We start from the raw sequence: 19,598 nt of genomic DNA on the forward strand, positions 1-19,598 counted from the left end.
CTTCCTTCCTTCCTTCCTTCCTTCCTTCCTTCCTTCCAGTCTTTCTTTCTCTTCTCCCCTCCCTTCCTCCCTCCCTCTCTTGCACCTATCATCTATCATCTTAAAATATAAGCTTCTTTAAGGAAAAAGTGTTTCAATTTTTTTGAAAGCCCAAAATATTGTTTTACATTTCGACAGAAATTACAATGTTGGCAATGAGTTTACAGTGTGATATCTCACCTTCAAAAAGGGAAATCCGACCTTCCATATAAAGTTGGGCTCATGGACTTAATATTTGAGAGGTCAAAACAAAATTATAATATCAACTTTACAGAGATATGATGGCAGAACAGGACTAGATTGAATGCATTATACACCTAAAGAAAAACATGGGATGTGCCAGTCATAAGAGGGGTTAGGCAGTTATAGGAAGATATTAAAAAATGAGATGATTGAGAGTCCACGTAAATTATGTACATTAGAGAGACAATCATGTTCAATGGGCTAAAAGTATTTTGGAATCATTGGCAAGATAATTTCCATTGTTAGAAATGGTTACAGAAGTTAACTCCAAACTAAAGTGACTATATTTTGAATCACGTAACTAACACCTAGAACAGTTCCTGGCATATAATTAATTAAACAAATTCAATGAATTTTCTTTTCTATGTTCATTTGGTGAACATACCCTTATACATTGGTTTACCATTATATTTATCTAAAGGAGAGTGTAAAGTATATATTGCAATATGAGGGTTCCAATTTCACTGTAGTTATGCTTATTTTTTTTAATCGACTGGACTTGAGTTTGGGGTTTTATTCACCAGTCTCATGAGTTTGGACAACATACACTGCCTTGGTAGAAAAATATGTTCTTATATATAGTTTATGGTATAGTATATAACATAGTATATAATATAGTATATAGTCCCATCAAATCTTTAATGCTTGGTGACAAATTCCTGATGGATAATAATATCCTTGAAACCTCTTGACAGCCAGATTGCTTTGCATGTAATTTATGTCTTTAATACTAGGCTTTTGGGTTGTTAAAGGAGATTTTTATCATTAAGACATTAGAGATAATTCTAGAAAAGAAAACTACTGCTTTAAAATTGGAACAGAAATAAATCCACAAAAGTTAACATGTATTAAATATTCACTATAATGTAAAGTATTGCGGTAAGGGTCTTAAACACATTTTCATTGTATCTTTTGAATGTTTCTATTGGTAAGACTTACTAACACCATTTTATGAATATAGAAATTAAATATATTTATCCAGGTCAGTTATTGATGGAAACAGAATTTGAATCTCTTTCTGATTCTGAATATTATATTCTGAAAATTTGCTATACACAAGTGCTTAATGGTTCACAGACTATTTCCTTGTATAACAATACTTTGAAAATGTTTTCCACAATTTTGAGTAACATTTTACACGAAAAAATGCAAAAATTCTTATATTAAAAAAAAGTCCATGGCATTCCTCTGTGGATATTTCAAATCTATAAGAGGAGGCTATAGAACATACATAGGGAAAAATTATAATATTTCTATTTGGATAAAAAAGCTTAGTTTCAGAAAGATGCTGTGATATTTTTTCTTCCTTTTTGAACAAAATATTTTACTTATAAACAATATACATTTTTCCAATCACATTTTATATATGTTATCTAATTTGATCTTCACAGTATTACAAAAGAAATTCAAAAAGGTTAGTATAGAAAATATTCACGTAATGAAAGATTTGTCAGCATACCACATGTAATAGACATTTAAGATAATATTTTACATTTTAAGAAAGACTCATGAAAAATAATAATGACTTGCCAAAATATTTTTAAAGTGTTTTAAAACTTTTGGAGGAATTTGTACTTGTGCATATTTCTAGAATACAGTAACACATAATTCTACATGTGCAGCAATTATCTACTAAAGCTAAAATAAATATCACATAGCTAGAAATAACACTATATTTTAATGACTATTCATATAGGGGGAAAGAACACAAAACAATATATTTTATAAAAATACAAGTAAATATTCATATCTTGACAAGTACTTTAGAATTTATTAAATTATAAGATAAATTTGAATAAATTTAATTACACTCTAAACAATTCTATTACATTATAGGCATCCTACATAGGCTGCAAGCAGTACACCAAAATAAACTTAACATAATTTTTATACAGGTAGATAGTGTGGATCCAGGTAAATATTTCACCAAAATTGATGCAAAATTTTACATTTGCAAGTATTCCAAAGCCTTGCTTCTGCATTCAGCAAAAACATGTTTCATTGCACACGTAGAATAAGAAGTAAAGAAAGTTTATTTAACACTGCTATTTTAGGAATTCTCATAGCCACGTAACTGGCAGTAAGATAATTTAAAAGAATTATAAATTCTTTTTGTCTTCAAACCTGAAAAAAGGTCACATGGGTATAGTCATCACCAAAGCCTGCAAAACATCACTGATGGAACTCTTATGAAACCTGTCCTCACTATTATTTGCTTCTCAATAACTGCATTTAGTGTATTAGAAACTGCACCATCCCTAGTCTTCAAAAATAAATTATATTCAATAACGTAACAGGCATTGCACACCTGAGAAAATAAATGATGCATGTTATGCTCAGGACAATGCTATAGAAAAACAGCATTTCAGAGAAAGCGAGGACTTGGGCACTGCGGTTCATTCCTGTTGTGGATGGAGCCTGCACTCCCTATTTCTGTGTGTTGTTCATTTGTTACAGAAGCTCCTCTACCCACCTATCTCCCCAAATATTTGGTAGCCAGTAGGGCTAAGAGTCGGAGTTTATTACCTTTAGTGAGTCCCATGGATCATGTGCCTAAATCCAAGGATGCATTTATAAACGGACTGGCAAAGAAGGTTAATGATGAAAGTGTAGAGGTCCCTATTACCAATGTGATCATTCTCTGCAATACAGGCACATTGCACATGATTTTAAATCAGAAAATGTCCCCATATGTTGACAACTATTGTTTAATTTCCATCATGAAACCAAAAAAAATGTGTTTTTTTGACATTGTATATAAATGTTATACCAATATATTTGTAAGTCTTATTTCTGATTTATTCTCCTCTATGAATTTACATTATATTACATGAATCTATGTTGAATTATAAGTGATACGTAATTGTATCATTTATAGTTCATGCAGTTGTATTTCATGCAACTTAAAGATGTTTTAAATGACTTTCCTGCTAAAGTTTAATCAGTTTCTAGGAGAGAATTCCTATAATCTTCCCCTCACCACCAGCTAATATTTTGCTGATTTAGCTTTTTCAATTTTCAAGCTATAGCTTCAAATCTGCCATCATTTTTGCTGGTATATCTATTTTTGAAAACCAAATAAGGTTAGTTCAATAGCAACTCACTGAGAGCTACCTGGAGTTGCGCATGTTGCTAACACTTGTGGGCACAAATGTAATAAAGGAAATAATTATGGAGAAATATCAAGAGGAAAGTGCCAATGTTGCAGGTGATTAGACTTTTTTTCAACATAAAGGATAGCTCTTTCTCTGAAATCAGAAATAAAGAAGTATAATAGGAAGTACGGACACAACATAGAGAGAATTCATACCTAATGTTCACTCCTTTTCCATCAACTCATGAAAACATCAGATGCCAAGAATGTAAGGATAGGCGTTTTGTAGGAAATTTGATTGGAGTGAAAATGTTATACAGTCACCTCGCCTTTATCTGAAGTTTCACCTTCTATGGGTTCAGTTACCTGTAGTCAACTGCAGTCCAGAAATATTAAATGGGAAATTACAGAAATAGACAATTCATAGGTCTTAAATTGCATGCTGTTCTGTGTAGCATGCTGAAATATAGCACTGTCCTGCTCCGTCTTCCCCCATCCACAACCCGATCCTCATCACCCCCTCCTCTATTTGGGACGTAAATCATCCCTCTGTCTAGTGTATCAAAGCTGTATATGCTTCCCACCTGTTAGTAACTTAGTAGCCATCTCTGTTAACAGATCAGTTGTCAGAGGGAAAGGGGGAGAGAAATCAGTCGAAAACTTTTAACACAGTATATTGTTATAGTTGTTCTATTTTATTATTAGTTATTGTTAATTTTTTTTATTTTGCCTAATTTATAAATTAAACATTATTATAGGTAAATATGCATGGAAAAAAACACCACAGTATATATAGGATTGGTACCACCCGAGGTTTTAGTTGTCCACTGAGGATCTTAAAACATCTCCCCTGAGGATAAGTGGGGCTGGGGGTAGTATAGTTTGATTTGTTCTTAATCTTAATCCCATTTTCACATTTAAAATAATTTATTTTTGCTCCAATGTACTTATAGTTTTTTTAAATTGAAGTTCCTTATGAATATCTCATATAGATCAGTATATATTTTAAACATAAATTGATTTCTTTAAAACCAACTTCTCTATTGAAAGTTTTCTTCTTGAATCCCCTTTATTTAATTTGTCCATTTCCTGGAATTTTGAATGAGAAATACATTTTCTGCTTCATAATCATTTCCTTTTATTTTTATGTTTCTTACTACTCAAACAGGAATTTGCTCATTCTCCAAATACTTCTGAAAAATTTCCCAGTTTTTGATAAATTAGTCTCTGCTATTATCATCACAAGAAAAAGAAGAATGGGATCTTCACTGTTAGATATGAAAATTCAAATTTACATTTGCTTCAACTGAGTTGATAAGAGGTGTTATTAGGGAACCTCTTTTTGCATTAATTTTTGGCTTGGAGATTTTGTGATTATACAAGTCATATAAATTCTAATTTCAAACCTGCATTGGGACAGTGCATTGATATGAATACTCAGAAGAACCTGGCAGAGACAAACATAGTTTCTGATATAGCCCTATACCTATTTGTGAGCAGATTTTGTTTTCTACTCCTACTTTTCACTCGATGTGTACTTTTCATGGTTGTAGTTTTATGTAACAGTTTAAATTCCAATATTATTCCTCTGGTCTCATGTGGCAATTAAAATGCAATACTTCTACTAGGGTCAGTGAGTGCCAGTGTCAGCTTACAGTCACATGTCCACTTTACTTTTCTCTCTTTATTGTTGGCATTCTTTTATTTTCTTGGTGCTCACCTTTGCCCTATGCTAACTACCTATAGTCTAGAAATTTCAGCGATTTTGTATAAATAACATATAAAATAATTTGGCCCACATCATAATTACTGTGTTTCCCTGAAAATAAGACTGGATCTTATATTAAGGTTTGCTCCAAAAGATGCATTAGGGCTTATGTTCAGAGGATGTCATCCTGAAAAATCATGCTAGGGCTTATTTTCTGGTTAGGTCTTATTTTCGGGGAAACACGGTATGTCATAATTAATATGGGATCTCTACTGTCTTTGAATCATGCATTGTTCTTTGATATATTATCCTGTATACAGTATTTATTTATTTATTTATTTATTTATTTATTTATTTATTTATTTATATTTTTCAAAAGAAAAAGGGATAATTCTCATCCAAGCACACCCATCCCATATATTCCATTGTAATTCAAATATACATAAAATCATTTAGGCTTTATAGTCCTTTTTACTTGTTTATTTTTTTTACATGTGGGATCATACAACAATGCTTATTGTCTTCTTTGCTTTTCTTTCCTACAAATATGTCTTAGACAACTATTCAGCTCTATAGAAGCATATTAAACTCAGTATTTTTCATACCTGCAAAACATCAAATAGCATACTCATGCCAAAATGATTTAGCTATTCCCCCATTCCTGAACATATAGATTATTTCTGATTTTTGCCATTACAGATACATGAGAATGAATCTCTTGTGAATCCATTATTTTATAATTGTGCTTTTATGTAAATATAAGGTGAATAGCCAATGGAGTATGTGTTAAAGGTAATGTTTAATTCTATGATAAAATAATGTCAGATTACTTTCAAGAATGTTTCATGAAACATCTGACATTCCCACTAGTAATGTGTGAGAGAGTTTCTATTTTCCTGACTTTGGTAGAGTTGGGATGGTGCTTAACTATTGCCAATTACATGGATGAAAACGATCCCGTCATTTTTGCTTTAGCTTACAGTTATCTGAAAACTGCCCAAATTGAATACCTCTTCATATGTTAGAGACATACACATTTCCTTTCTCATGATTGGCCTATTTTTTAATATTAAATTTATGTCTGTCTTTATTAATAAGTTATGTATCATGTTTATTAGGAATATTCACATCTATTTGACCTACATAGTGCTCTTTTGAAAAACTGTCTTTTTCCTTATTTTTGTCTTGTTTATTAGATTTGATGTTTAAATTAGATAATTTCTATGTTCCAAAATTCTGTGATTCAAATTTTAGATTTTTGGATGTATAACAATGTTTTGCTATATTGATTGAAGGTGTATTGAGCCATTGGCAGGATATTCCTACAGGTTAATTAACAGAAAGTTCAGAAGAACTTTCCCTGAAAACTCCTTTTCTGTAAATGTACTTTGAACTTTGGTAATAGTAATTCATTTCCTAGATATTTTTATGAACTATGATTAATCACCCTGTGCATATGTTCCTTTAAAACTGTATTGGATAACCACAGTAGCAACTATATAATTTAATCAGAAAAACTATGTCAATATTAAATTCAAACATTTAGGCCAACTAATATTTTTCTTACTGCATGCTATCACACTCAATTTACACACACTTATACATTTTTTATAAGTACCAATACTCAGCCCTCATAAGAAACAATTGAAAGTGCTACATATGTAAAATCCTGAATATCTCATTTAAAATTTTATGTTATGTCAGTTTCTATTCCATGATTTTGTGAACTGAGTATCAGTCTAACTAAAAACAATTATTCATAAATATTTTAAAATTTGGTGGAAATTTTCAGATATTAATAAATGAGTCACGCTTTAATAATTAAATACAAAATTCTTACATTGGAATTATTTTTGATATGGTAAAACAGTTTAGCTAGAAGTTTTCTAAGGGAAATTGTTTTGTATATTATGTTATATGAATGCAGACGTTCTTATCTTTATGTTCTGCCATATAATATATGGTTTTTCTTAGATTAAGGAATACAGCTATTTTTGTCTGTTTTGTTTTCGCTTACAGATTTAAAAGTCTGCTTCAGGGTCCTAGAATAAGGAATAAGTCAGCACTATTGCAAAAATTTGATAATATTTTAATGTTTTTTATTTTATTTGGGGATACATGATATATTTGGACACGTATCACTTTTCTTCTCTCATTATTTTGTTTATGCTCATATGTAAAATAAAGATTTTTAAAATAAACTTATATGAAAAATAACTATCAAAGTATTGCTATGTAAACTATCTGAAATACTGGAACAAAATATTAAGTATTCATTCAGCAATTTTATTTATATTATGTATATTTTTTCATCTTAATCAAATGCACTTTAGCTTATAGTTTAGTGATGTAAATAATCACTTGAAATATATGTTTAAATATCTTGTTTACTCTTTCTCCCTTTTTATGCATAATAAGTTTGGTGAAAAATAATTGATGAATTCAAGGTGAGAGGTTTATTTTTCATGGCTTTCGATACATATTTCTAAATTGTCTTTCAGAATATTTATGCCAGTTTACACTTTCATCAGCATATATATGATAGTGTCTTCTGATTCACAACATGATTGCAAATATGAACCAAACAAATGCAAAAGCACTTTATGGCTATCACCATATTACTTACTTTGGAAGCAGTGAAAACACTTAAGGAAGTAACTAAATAAATTTTGGAACGGAATACAATGAATCATACAAATAAATTATACAGGTTTCCATTTACTGATTTGTCAAGATGTTTAAAAAATACTGACTTATATAAAGTTTCAATAAATATGTCTATGATTTCACTTTTTCCGTGTAAATTATATACATATTTTTTCTCATTTATATATGAAGGCCCAGATATATATAGGTACACACACACACACACACACACACACACACATATATATATATGTGTGTGTGTGTGTGTACCTATATACGTATATTTATATACATATATATATATATATATATATATATATATATATTTATATATATAATGTATAAAACTTCATATTATATATGAAGGCCCAGTTTTAACAACACAAATAGGCTAATTATAAGTAGCAAGTGGTGAGATTATGGGTAACTGTATTTATTTATTTATTTATTTATTTATTTATTTATTTATTTATTTATTTTTGGGGTAATTGTATTTAAAAGCGACATATTACTAATCTGTTCACTGATTTTTTTCCAACATGCCCATATATGATTTAGTAAAGACATAAAAGTAAAAAAGAAAAATATAATCATATTTACAATAACACAATTGAAAAGCAATGCTAACGCATCATGTAAGCTGTTCATCATTGTTGTAGTATCCTGTCCTTGTATTCTAATAGTATTCAGAATGAAGGTCAATTCAATCTTTGGTGCTTTAGTGACAAAGTCACTCTGATGCAAAAGACAACTTCTAGGGCCTGGGGGAATCCAGTTGGTTTCCCCACATGAGATTTGGGAAATTTTGTGGAAGGTAGTGCAGCACCTGGGACCAAAATGAGTTAAGATATGGACTCAAGACACCCCTATCTCCTGGTACCACCAACTCCAGTTGGTCCAAGACACAAGAGAAGACTGAGAAAACATTGAACAAGACACTATAAAGCCCTGGAAGAACTGCCACGGGGAGCCCTGACCAGGGCCTTGCTTGCCCAGGTTTAAGGGTGATACTTCCAGCACGTACAAATGGGTTTATGATACATACTATGTTTTGATATGGCTTTGCCATTTTGTACACACTTGATAGCTCATAGAATAAGAGAACTATGAAAGCTAGCTGATAATTTAGGAAGTTTTCTTATATCACTGTTTTTGATCAAGATAGTTTCTTTTCGGATTGTAATGTATGTGAACTATAACAGATCTCATTGAAAAAGATGCGTAGTGAATGGCATAGGAAAATCTGGTGTTTGTTAAGAAGTTATTATGTGACAGATACTATGGTAAATATGTTTTCCAGTTAATTTTCCAATTCATTCTCTCTCTCTCTCTCTCTCTCTCTCTCTCTCTCTCTCTCTCTCTCTCTCTCTCTCACACACACACACACACACACACACATCTGTCTTACACATAATTACCTTCATTATACAGCCAAGGATCCTCTAGGTTTATAGAAGTCACATAACTGCACAGCCTGAGAATTTAGTCGCCTTAGTCCTTTTTTAGCTGCTGTAACAAAATACCACAGACTGGGTGACTTATAAACAACAGAAATTCATTTCTCACAGTTCTAGAGGCTGGGAAATCCAAGATCAGGTAAAGCAGATTTGATATTTGGTGAGAATTACCTCCTCATATACATAACTGTCTTCTCACTGTAACCTTACATGGCAGAAGGTGCAAGGGAAATTCTCAGGCGTCCTTTAAAATGGACTAATCCCATTCATGATAGCGCCACCTTGATGACCTAAGCACATCCCAGAGGCTCCACCTCCTAACACCATCATCTTGGAGGTTACCTTTTCAATGTATTAATTTGAAGGAAACATAAACATTCAGACCACAGCAGTCTCATAGGTAAAAGCAAAAAAAAATATATGATTCTAACTTAGGTCTGTCTTTCTATATATCAGTGGTTCTCCAAAGTATGTACACATCAAAACATGTGGAAGACCTGTTAAAGCAGAGAAAGCTGGACACAACATCCAGAGGTTCTGACAGTAAGCCTAGGGTGAGGACCAAAATTTGCATCACTAACAAGTTTCCAAGTGATGCTCATGCTCCTGGTACAAGAACCACATTTTGAGAACTGTTACTCTACAGCCATACTCCTTGTCTACAATCAATCCTCAGTCCAAACTTCTTTTCTTCTGTTTGGGAGAAATTATTTTTGGAGATCAAAAAGCTCAAAGCAAGAACAATATAATATGTTCTTTTTACCCTGTATTGCATGATTGTCTTTACACTGAGGTTGTGTCTAACACAATGAGGTTAAACTCGATGTGTTTGTGGTATATGTGGAACATAATGAGAGGCAATGGCAGTTGTAGTCACAGTGTCTTCTTACAGGTAGGAAGAAGGGATACTTACGCTATTACTATATAGGGTGGAAATAGATTGATTTTGATACGTAGAATTCACCAGGCATTGAAAGCATAAAATAAAGGTCCTTTGGGAATAAATCACTGGTTTATTTAAGATAGTAGAATGTTCTGTTAATAAAAAATGGATGTAGAGTAATTGAACTTCAAGAAGAATGCCAGCAAAGTAAAGAAGACATAGAAGTCAAATTATATTTATTTTTGACGTTGCTGACATTTGTAGTTAATATAGTTGGACTGTCAGTGCAGTTTTCTATAAAAGAACTTAGGTTTAACTTTTAATGCTGATTCAAACAAAATAGAATCAAAAGAGGAAAGTTCAAATGCTTTACAATAAAGTAAAATAAATAGTCTTGAAGCCATAGATTAAAAAAAACAAAAAAAAAAAAAACAGCTACCTCATTTTTGAACTTCATTATTAGAGACGTATATATTGGTTGACTTTTGTGATTTTCCTATATCACAAAGTACTGTGTCCAACTCAAATGTCCATTCACAATAAAAAACATTTGAACCCATTTGTACTAAGTCAAGATTTTAAAACAGATTTTTCTGATTTTAAGATAATTTCTAATATATATTTTATATTAAATAGTTAGTATATATTTTATAATTGATTAGAAATGAACTTACTTTAAATTGACATAATGGCATATAGCATACAGTTTCTTTTTTTTTTTTTAATTTATTGGGGTGAAAATTGTTAAGTAAAATGACATAGATTTCAGGTGTACAATTCTGTGTTACATCATCTATAAATCCCATTGTGTGTTCACCACCCAGAGTAAGTTCTCCTTCCATCACCATATATTTGATACCCCTTACCCTCACCTCCCATCCCCCCACCTTACCCTCTGGTAACCACTAAACTACTGTCTGTGTCTATGAGTTTTTGTTTCTTATTTGTTTGTCTTGTTCTTTTGTTGTTTTTGGTTTATATACCACATATCAGTGAAATCATATTGCTCTCTGCTTTTTCTGTCTGACTTATTTCGCTTAGCTTTATACTCTCAAGATCCGTCTATGTTGTCACAAATGTTCCTATATCATCTTTTCTTACCGCCGAATAGTATTCCATTGTGTATATATACCACAACTTCTTTATCCATTCATCTATCGAAGGACATTTTGGTTGTTTCCATGTCTTGACCACCGTAAACAAAGCTGCAATGAACATTGGAGCACACGTGTCTTTATCTCTAAATGTTTTCAGATTTTTTGGGTAGATACCCAGAAGAGGGATTGCTGGGTCATATGGCAATTCTATTCGTAATTTTTTGAGGAACCTCCACACTGCCTTCCATAACGGCTGCACCAGTCTGCATTCCCACCAACAGTGTATGAGGGTTCCTTTTTCTCCACAGCCTCTCCAACACTTGTTACTATTTGTCTTGTTGATGATAGCTATTCTGACTGGGGTGAGGTGATATTTCATTGTGGTTTTTATTTGTATTTCTCTGCTGATTAGTGATGTAGAGCATTTTTTCATATGTCTATTTGCCATTTGTATGTCCTCTTTGGAGAACTGTCTCTTCAGGTCGTCTGACCATTTTTCAATTGGGCTGTTTGTTTTTCTGTTGTTGAGTTGCATGAGTTCCTTGTATATTTTGTATATTAACTCCTTATCGGAGGCGCTGTTTGCAAAAATCTTCTCCCATTCACTTGGTTGCCTCTTTATTTTGTCGGTGGTTTCTTTTGCTGTGCAGAAGCTTTTAAGTTTCATATAGTCCCATTCGTTTATTTTAGCTTTTACTTCCATTGCCTTTGGAGTCAAATTCATAAAATGCTCTTTGAACCCAAGATCCATAAGTTTAGTACTTATGTTTTCTTCTATGCAGTTTATTGTGTCAGGTCTTATGCTTAAGTGTTTGATCCATTTTGAATTAATTTTGGTACATAGTGACAGATAGCAGTCTAGTTTCATTCTTTTGCATGTGGCTATCCAATTATCCCAGCACCATTTATTGAAGAGGCTGTCTTTTCTCTATTGTATGTTTTTTGCTTCTTTGTCAAAAATTATCTGTCCATATTTATGTGGTTTTATTTCTGGGTTCTCAATTCTATTCCATTAGTCTATGTGTCTGTTTTTTCTGCCAATCCCATGCTGTTTTGATTATTGTAGCCATGTAGTACAAGCTAAAATCAGGGAGTGTGATACCTCCAGTATTGTTCTTTTTTCTTAAGATTGCTTTGGCTATTTGGGGTCTTTTGTGGTTCCAAATAAATCTGATGATTTTTTGTTCTATTTCTTTAAAAAATGCCATTGGGATTTTGATGGGGATTGCATTAAATCTGTATATTGCTTTGGGTAATTTAGCCATTTTAATTGTTGATTCTTCCAATCCCTGAGCACGGAATGTCTTTCCATTTCTTTGTGTCTTCTTCAATTTATTTTAAAAATGTCTTATAGTTTTCAGCATATAGGTCTTTCACATCCTCGATTAAGTTTATTCCTAGGTATTTTATTCTTTTTGCTATAATTGCAAAAGGAATTGTTCTTTTGTATTTCTTTTTCTGAGATTTCATTGTTTGTATATAGGAATGCAATGGACTTTTGTACGTTGATTTTGTAGCCAGCAACTTTACTGTATTCATTGATTGTTTCTAATAGCTTTTTGGTGGAGTCTTTAGGGTTTTCTATATATAGCATCATGTCATCTGCAAAGAGTGACAATTTAGCTTCTTCATTCCCAATTTGGATGCCTTTTATTTCTTTCCCTTGCCTAATTGCTCTGGCAAGGACTTCCAACACTATGTGGAAAAGCAGAGGTGATGGGGACAGCCCTGTCGTGTTCCTGAACATAGAGCAAAGGGCTTCAGTTTTTCACCATTAATTATGATATTAGCTGAGGGTTTGTTATATATGGCTCTTATTATGTTAAGCTATTTTCCTTCTATTTTATTAAGTATTTTAATCATAAATGTATGTTGTATCTTGTCAAATCCTTTTTCTGAATCAATTGATATAATCATATGATTTTTGTCCTTTCTTTTGTTTATGTGATGTATCACATTGATGGATTTGCAGATATTGAACCATCCTTGTGCCCCTGGGATGAACCCCACTTGGTCATGAAGAATAATCTTTTTAATGCATTGTTGTATTCGATTTGCTAGAATTTTGTTTAGTATTTTTGCATCTGTATTCATCAGAGATATTTGTCTGTAGTTTTCTTTTTTTGTGTTGTCCTTACCAGGTTTTGGCATCAGGGTAATGTTGGCCTCATAAAATGAGTTAGGGAGTACTGTCTCTTCTCCAATTTTTTGGAAGAGTTTGAGCAGGATTGGTATTAGATCCTCTTTGAAGGTTTGGTAGAATTCACTAGTGAAGCCTTCTGGTCCAGGACTTTTGCTTTTGGGAATGTTTTGGATGACTGACTCAATTTCGTTACTGGTGATCGGTCTATTTAGATTTTCCAGTTCTTTATGCTTCAGCCTAGGAAGGCTATATGTTTCTAAGAACTTGTCCATTTCTTCTAGGTTATTGAATTTGGTGGCATATAGTCCTTCATAGTATTCTTGGATGATCCTTTGTATTTCTGTGGTGTCCGTGATAACTTCCCCCCCTTTTTTTTTTTCTGATTTTATTAATTAGTGTCTTCTCTCTTTTTATCTTAGTGAGTCTAGCCAAGGGTTTGTCAATTTTGTTAATCTTTTTAAAGAACCAGCTCTTTGTCACATTATTTTTTTTTCGTTGTTTTTGTTGTTCTCTATTTCATTTAGTTCTGCTCTGATTTTTTGTTATTTCCTTTCTTCTGCTAAACTTGGGTTTCATTTGTTCTTCTTTTTCTATTTCTTTAAGGTGTAACATGAGATTGTTTATTTGGGATTTTTCTTGTTTCTTGAGATAGGACTGTAATGATATAAATTTCCCTCTTAAAACTGCTTTCGCTGCATCCCAAAAATTTTGGTAGGATGTATTTTCATTGTCATTTGTTTCTATGTATCTTTTGATTTCTCCTCTAATTTCTTCTTTGACCCAGTCGTTCTTTAAAAGTATGTTGTTTAATCTCCATGTATTTGTGTTTTTTCCTGCTTTCTTTTTTCAGTTGATATCCAATTTCAAAGCCTTATGATCAGAGAATATGCTTCGTATGGTTTCAATCTTCTTAAATTTGCTGAGGCTGATTTTATGTCCCAATATATGGTCTATCCTTGAGAATGTTCCTTGTACACTACAAAAAAATGTGTAGTCTGATTTTTTAGGATGAAGTGCTTTATATATGTCAATTTCATCTTTTGTGTCATTTAGGGCTGCTATTTCGTTATTTATTTTCTGTTTGGATGATCTATCCATAGCTGTCAATGATGTATTTAAGTCCCCTAGCATAATTGTGTTTTAGTCAATTTCTCCCTTTGGTTCTGTTAGTAATTGCTTGGTATATTTCCGTGCTCCCTGATTGGGGGCATAAATGTTGATGACTTAAGTCTTCTTATTGTATAGTCCCCTTTACCATTTTGAAATGTCCATCTTTGTCTCTTGTTACCTTTTTCACGCTGAAGTCTGTTTCATCTGATATCAGTATGGGTACACCTGATTTTCTCTGGATACCATTTGCTTGGAGTGTCAATTTCCACCCTATCACTTTGAGTCTATGCTCGTCCTTATAGCTGAGATGTGTCTCTTGGAGACAGCATATGGTTGGGTTTAGTTTTTTTATCCAATCTGCTACTCTGCCTTTTTATTGGTGAATTCAGTCCATTTACATTTATGGTGATTATTGATATATGACGATTTCCTGTCATTCTATCTTTAGCCTTCTGGTATGGCTGTGTCTCCATTGTTTCTTTGACTTTTTGTTCTTGTCTATTATTTCTGTGTGGTGGTATTCTATGATGTTTCCCTCTGTTTCTTCTTTTATTACAGTATATATTTCAGTTCAGGATTTTATTTGAGTGTTTACCCTTAAGTTTATGTAAAAGAAAATTTGATATTTAGAATATTCCATTTTCTTCAGCACACTTACTTTCTCCATTCCCAACAATATGGAATGCTTCATGAATTTGCAGGTCATCCTTGCACAGGGGCCATGCTAACCTTCTTTGTATTGTTCCAATTTTAGTATATGTGCTGTCGAAGCACGCACGAGTTTCCAATTTCAATGATTCCACTTTGGATTTATCAATAAAAAATAACTGAAGAAGCAAGGAATTATGTCTGCTTAAGAAATCTTTTTAAATGGTATTTAATATCAGCTCTACCAGAAACATCTTCAGATTTACAAAGAAATATAAACAATATGTATGATGAACTAGTAAACAGGTACTGCAATGATGGAAAAGCACATTTTTATAATTGATACAAAATATTGGTGGATTTGCGTTAGTAATATGGAGAGGGAATCTAATTCAATGACTGACTAGCCTGTAATTGTCAGCACAGAAAAACAACAAGCCTAGGATCCAAAGGTGGATGGGACCAGTTGTAACCTTAGTCGATACCAGCCTACACTTTGCTTAGTTGATTATGAAATAAGTTGATCTTAATTACAAAATTAAAATAGTGAAAGTGATACATTCACTGTCCACTCAGCAGAACTTCATTGTGCACTTACTGTGCTCAGCATAATACTTGGTGGTATATCTATATCCTTAGAAATGTAATATCCAGTATTGTAGAGATATGTTTAAATGATAAACTCGTAAAAAGAAAAGTAGGATGAAAATATAGATGGACAGGTGCATAGAACCTTTCTAGATGGCAACTGCCCAATATGCATGTATAGTTCTAAAATTTTGTACACTTGATTGTACGATTCATTTCTACAATTTTATACTAAGAAAATAATGAACATGAATAAAATAACAGATACTACACTTCTCAGCAGGTGCATTAGCCTAAAAATTGTAAATTTTAAGAAAGATGAAAAAGTCAGTGAGCCTCTTAGTCATTGCAAATGTCTATGATTGAAGAGGATGAGCACTGTCATGAAACTCAAGTTCAAGAACACACTGACAATAATCAGGCAAAGAGCTTACACGTCAGAAGCCACAGGGCCCAGAAGGCAAGGTATAGATATGAATAACTGACTCAGGAAGAATATGAGAACCAGGAGCCATGCATAAGGAAACTGATTTTTGTTCTGGAAAGATGTTAAATGGGTTCTTTTGTTCTGGAAGCAGTGTGAAAGTGAGTCTATAGAAGACTGATTTTAGTGAGTGAGGAAGCCAAGGGGAGTACAAGAGAGGCTGAAACAGATTTGGGTTTGTGGTAAAAGTTCAAGGATGGGTGAGTGTCAGGGACATATGTTGATATTGTTTGTTTCTTATAGAAAACTACTATGTAATTGTTTGTATTTAGCATCATAGCCTAAGAATAGATGACAACATGTTCTGTTAAAATAACCAGAATTATCTAAATGATCAGATCAAGGTCTGTTCTGTTTAGTGTTCTTGTTTGTACACTTCCTTTCAGTAGGATTTTATTCAGGGAACTATGCCAACAATTCTGCATTTGGGGGACTCTGTGAACCCATTATAAGTATCTGAGGGAAGATAGAGCAACGGGAAATGACTTAGTTGTTTTGCAGTTGGCTTTTGGAAGCAAGTGAAAGAAACTACCTATAGCTAGCAAATTTCATCTTGTTACTGTTTTATATATCCAGCCAAAAGTCACAAAGTCTTTCTTCCTTAATCTCGAAGTATACCAAAATGCCTAAGGCATTATTCAGAATTAATTTGTACTATGTGGGTGACACTTTAGTACAATAAAATATGAACAATACTGCTTTTCTCAGAAAATATCATTATTTTCAACTAAAGCAGGCCAAATAACCATAATTATTTTAAAAGACCAATTTCTCATAAACTTCACAGTATCAAACTGTGGATAGATCATTAGAAATACATCGTATTTCTATTAGATCATTAGAAATACATTGTATTTCTAATCCACTACCAGTTTTCCATTGGGTTATCATTTCTTAGGAAGTTACAAACACAATTTGAAGATGTTGAGACTTTTAGGTATTATCAAAAGAGTTTAAGATAAAAATAAATCTGAACAACTAATGATCTGAGGACTAGTAGTTTGTATTTAATTTGTCACAGGTTATAATGTGTTATATTAACTGGGCTTATGGAATGTTTCACAATGAATCTTTCTGTCCTTTCGGCTTTTGTAGATGTGATGGATACATTTACAATTCAGCTGAAAAATGACATTTTCTAAATTCACCTTAGCTCAGTCACGTGCTAATCTTTCAACCACTTATTTTCTGTTACAACACTACTTTCTTCTCAGTTTAAACACAAGAATCACATATCATCTAATCATTTCCTGTGTAGAGATTTCTTTTTAGAAAATATGTTATTTAGAATGTTTTCATAAAAACGTTCTTGTAAGTTTGTTTGAACCAGTGGATTAGAATGGAAATTTGGTCAATAATCTGGCTACTAAACTTAAAATTCAAAAGAGACATAGCTATTTATTATATATCTATTACATGCCAGGCTGGGTGCTACTTCTGAAGTTTCAAAGAAGAGAAAACCTTTATTTAATTTGTTTGCTCAGAGCTTATTATAAGAAACAGACAATCAAACAAAGATGCTAAGAGTGGTATGATGTGAAGTGGTGGTAAATTGGTTGATTCTCTGTGTATTTTGGGGACAAAGAATATCAAGGGAGCTTGTTTTGATGGCTAAACTATATTTTGAAGGATGACTAGGAATTTGACTGTCAGCCAAGTAGGGAAGGGCATTCCAAACAAATCACATTGCATATCAAAGGTCGCAGGACTAAAATAACACAGTTTGTGCACAAATACCAGCAAGTAATTGAGCATTGCTTTTTATTATCAGACTGCTGCTTGCCTATTCCAATGCAATTCCTCCTTCATAGCTGGCAGAGGTGTATTTACTTATGCTTTATTTCTGGAATTCTCTTTATAAGTAGCTATTTTCTCAGAAAGGGGAGTCCTTCCTAGCTCTACTACTCTGGTAGATACAGTATGCTGTATGTTCATTAAATAGTTTCTATTTCTTCTTGACTACATTGGAAAAATCACAGGTCTCTGAACTTTTGTGCCCTTAGGTGACATTAGGTATCTCACCTAGTTACCATAAAATAATATTTGGTTACAGGAAGGGCAGGTTCTGGCAAACACAATATACATATTCCCTACACAATTTCATGTCCCAGTGACTCACAGGAAGACACTTCCCAACTCCTTTGCTCTGGGTGGGTCATGTGACTTAGCAACACCTACATAATGTCCAGTGCCTCCACGTCTGAACTTAAAACTTCCATTCATTGCACTCCTATCCTTGTACTCTCTTTGTACTCTCTCCTTGCAGAGAGAGCAGTCACACACAATGGCAAGGGCCCAGGTCTCTGAGTCAAAACTTTTTGTAAAGCTGCTCATCCAAGAATATCAACATTGGACTATATATAAGAAAGATACAAACATATTTTGTGAAATTACTGAGATTTCATGGTTTCAATTTTACATCCTTGAGCTTGTGCAATTTACCTGACTGACATAAGTCCCCATTTTACATCCCTATGGGCACCCAATTAGAACAGTTTGTAGGATGTTGATTTCAATCTAGTTCCTAAAGTCACATTTATAGGCAGGGCACTCCTTAGGTCAAATTGTAAATTAGATAAGGTCTGAGATTTACCTTTATCAGTTCCCTAGTCTATTGTTTTTTTAAATATCCTTCAATTTGATGTCCCTCTTTAATCATTTAGAGAGTTCAGATGGTACCTGGGCTATTATCTTTCCACAGTAACCCCCCCCCCCCAGTCCTATTGACATTTCTTTACCTTCTAAGGCACTTCTGATTGATATATACTTATTGTGTGTGGAGGCTCACCCTAGACCATAAGTACCTGTGAGATGGGAAAAATGTTTTCTGCTCTGAGATGCACGTAATCACTCTGGGAAGTCAGAAAGAACCTGAGGCCATCACTATACCAAAATAAATAAGCATAAACATAAAAATAAGAGGAAGGGAATAGGAAGAGAAAAAAGGGTTTTGCACTTCCTATGTGGCGTGGTAGGTTTTTTTTTGCACGTTATTAAATTTTATAAAAACCTGAAAGATGGAAAATATTATGATTAAATTTTGACAGAAAAAGTATATGGAGTTCAGTAATATTAAATAATTTTACCAAGTCAGAACTATTCATATTTATGAAGAGATTTCTAAAATAAATAAATATAATGTTCTATTGGTAAAGATTGGTAAAAAGAAGACAAAATTGAAAACATTCACTGGAGAAGGGAACAATTGAGTTTTATATGATCTTTCTTTAGAAATGATGATAACCTATGTATTTTGTAGTGATTTGCTATTTAAAAACTGCCTTCATATAAATTATCTCATTTAATAATTTCAAATATTGTGATCAATTATATCTTCATGATACCAATGAGAAAACTATGTATTAGGTACTAGTGTACTTTGGTTTTAGTTTTGTCTCTCTCTCAATATTGTAAGAATAAAAAAAAAAAAAGGTGGAACTTTTCTATAATGCAGTTTT

General features: G+C 32.7%; 1 non-coding gene across 1 annotated transcript; it reads right to left on the reverse strand.

Moving 5' to 3' along the window:
* Nucleotides 1-15,091: 15,091 nt before the first annotated feature.
* LOC141572036 (U6 spliceosomal RNA) lies at nt 15,092-15,198 on the reverse strand. Its single transcript, XR_012497047.2, has one exon. It is a non-coding gene; the product is annotated as a U6 spliceosomal RNA (small nuclear RNA).
* Between the last annotated feature and the right edge of the window lie 4,400 nt (nt 15,199-19,598).

This window comes from Rhinolophus sinicus, chromosome 2 (assembly GCF_057876585.1).
Source record: "Rhinolophus sinicus isolate RSI-liver-muscle chromosome 2, RSI-T2T, whole genome shotgun sequence".
Taxonomy (NCBI): domain Eukaryota; kingdom Metazoa; phylum Chordata; class Mammalia; order Chiroptera; family Rhinolophidae; genus Rhinolophus; species Rhinolophus sinicus.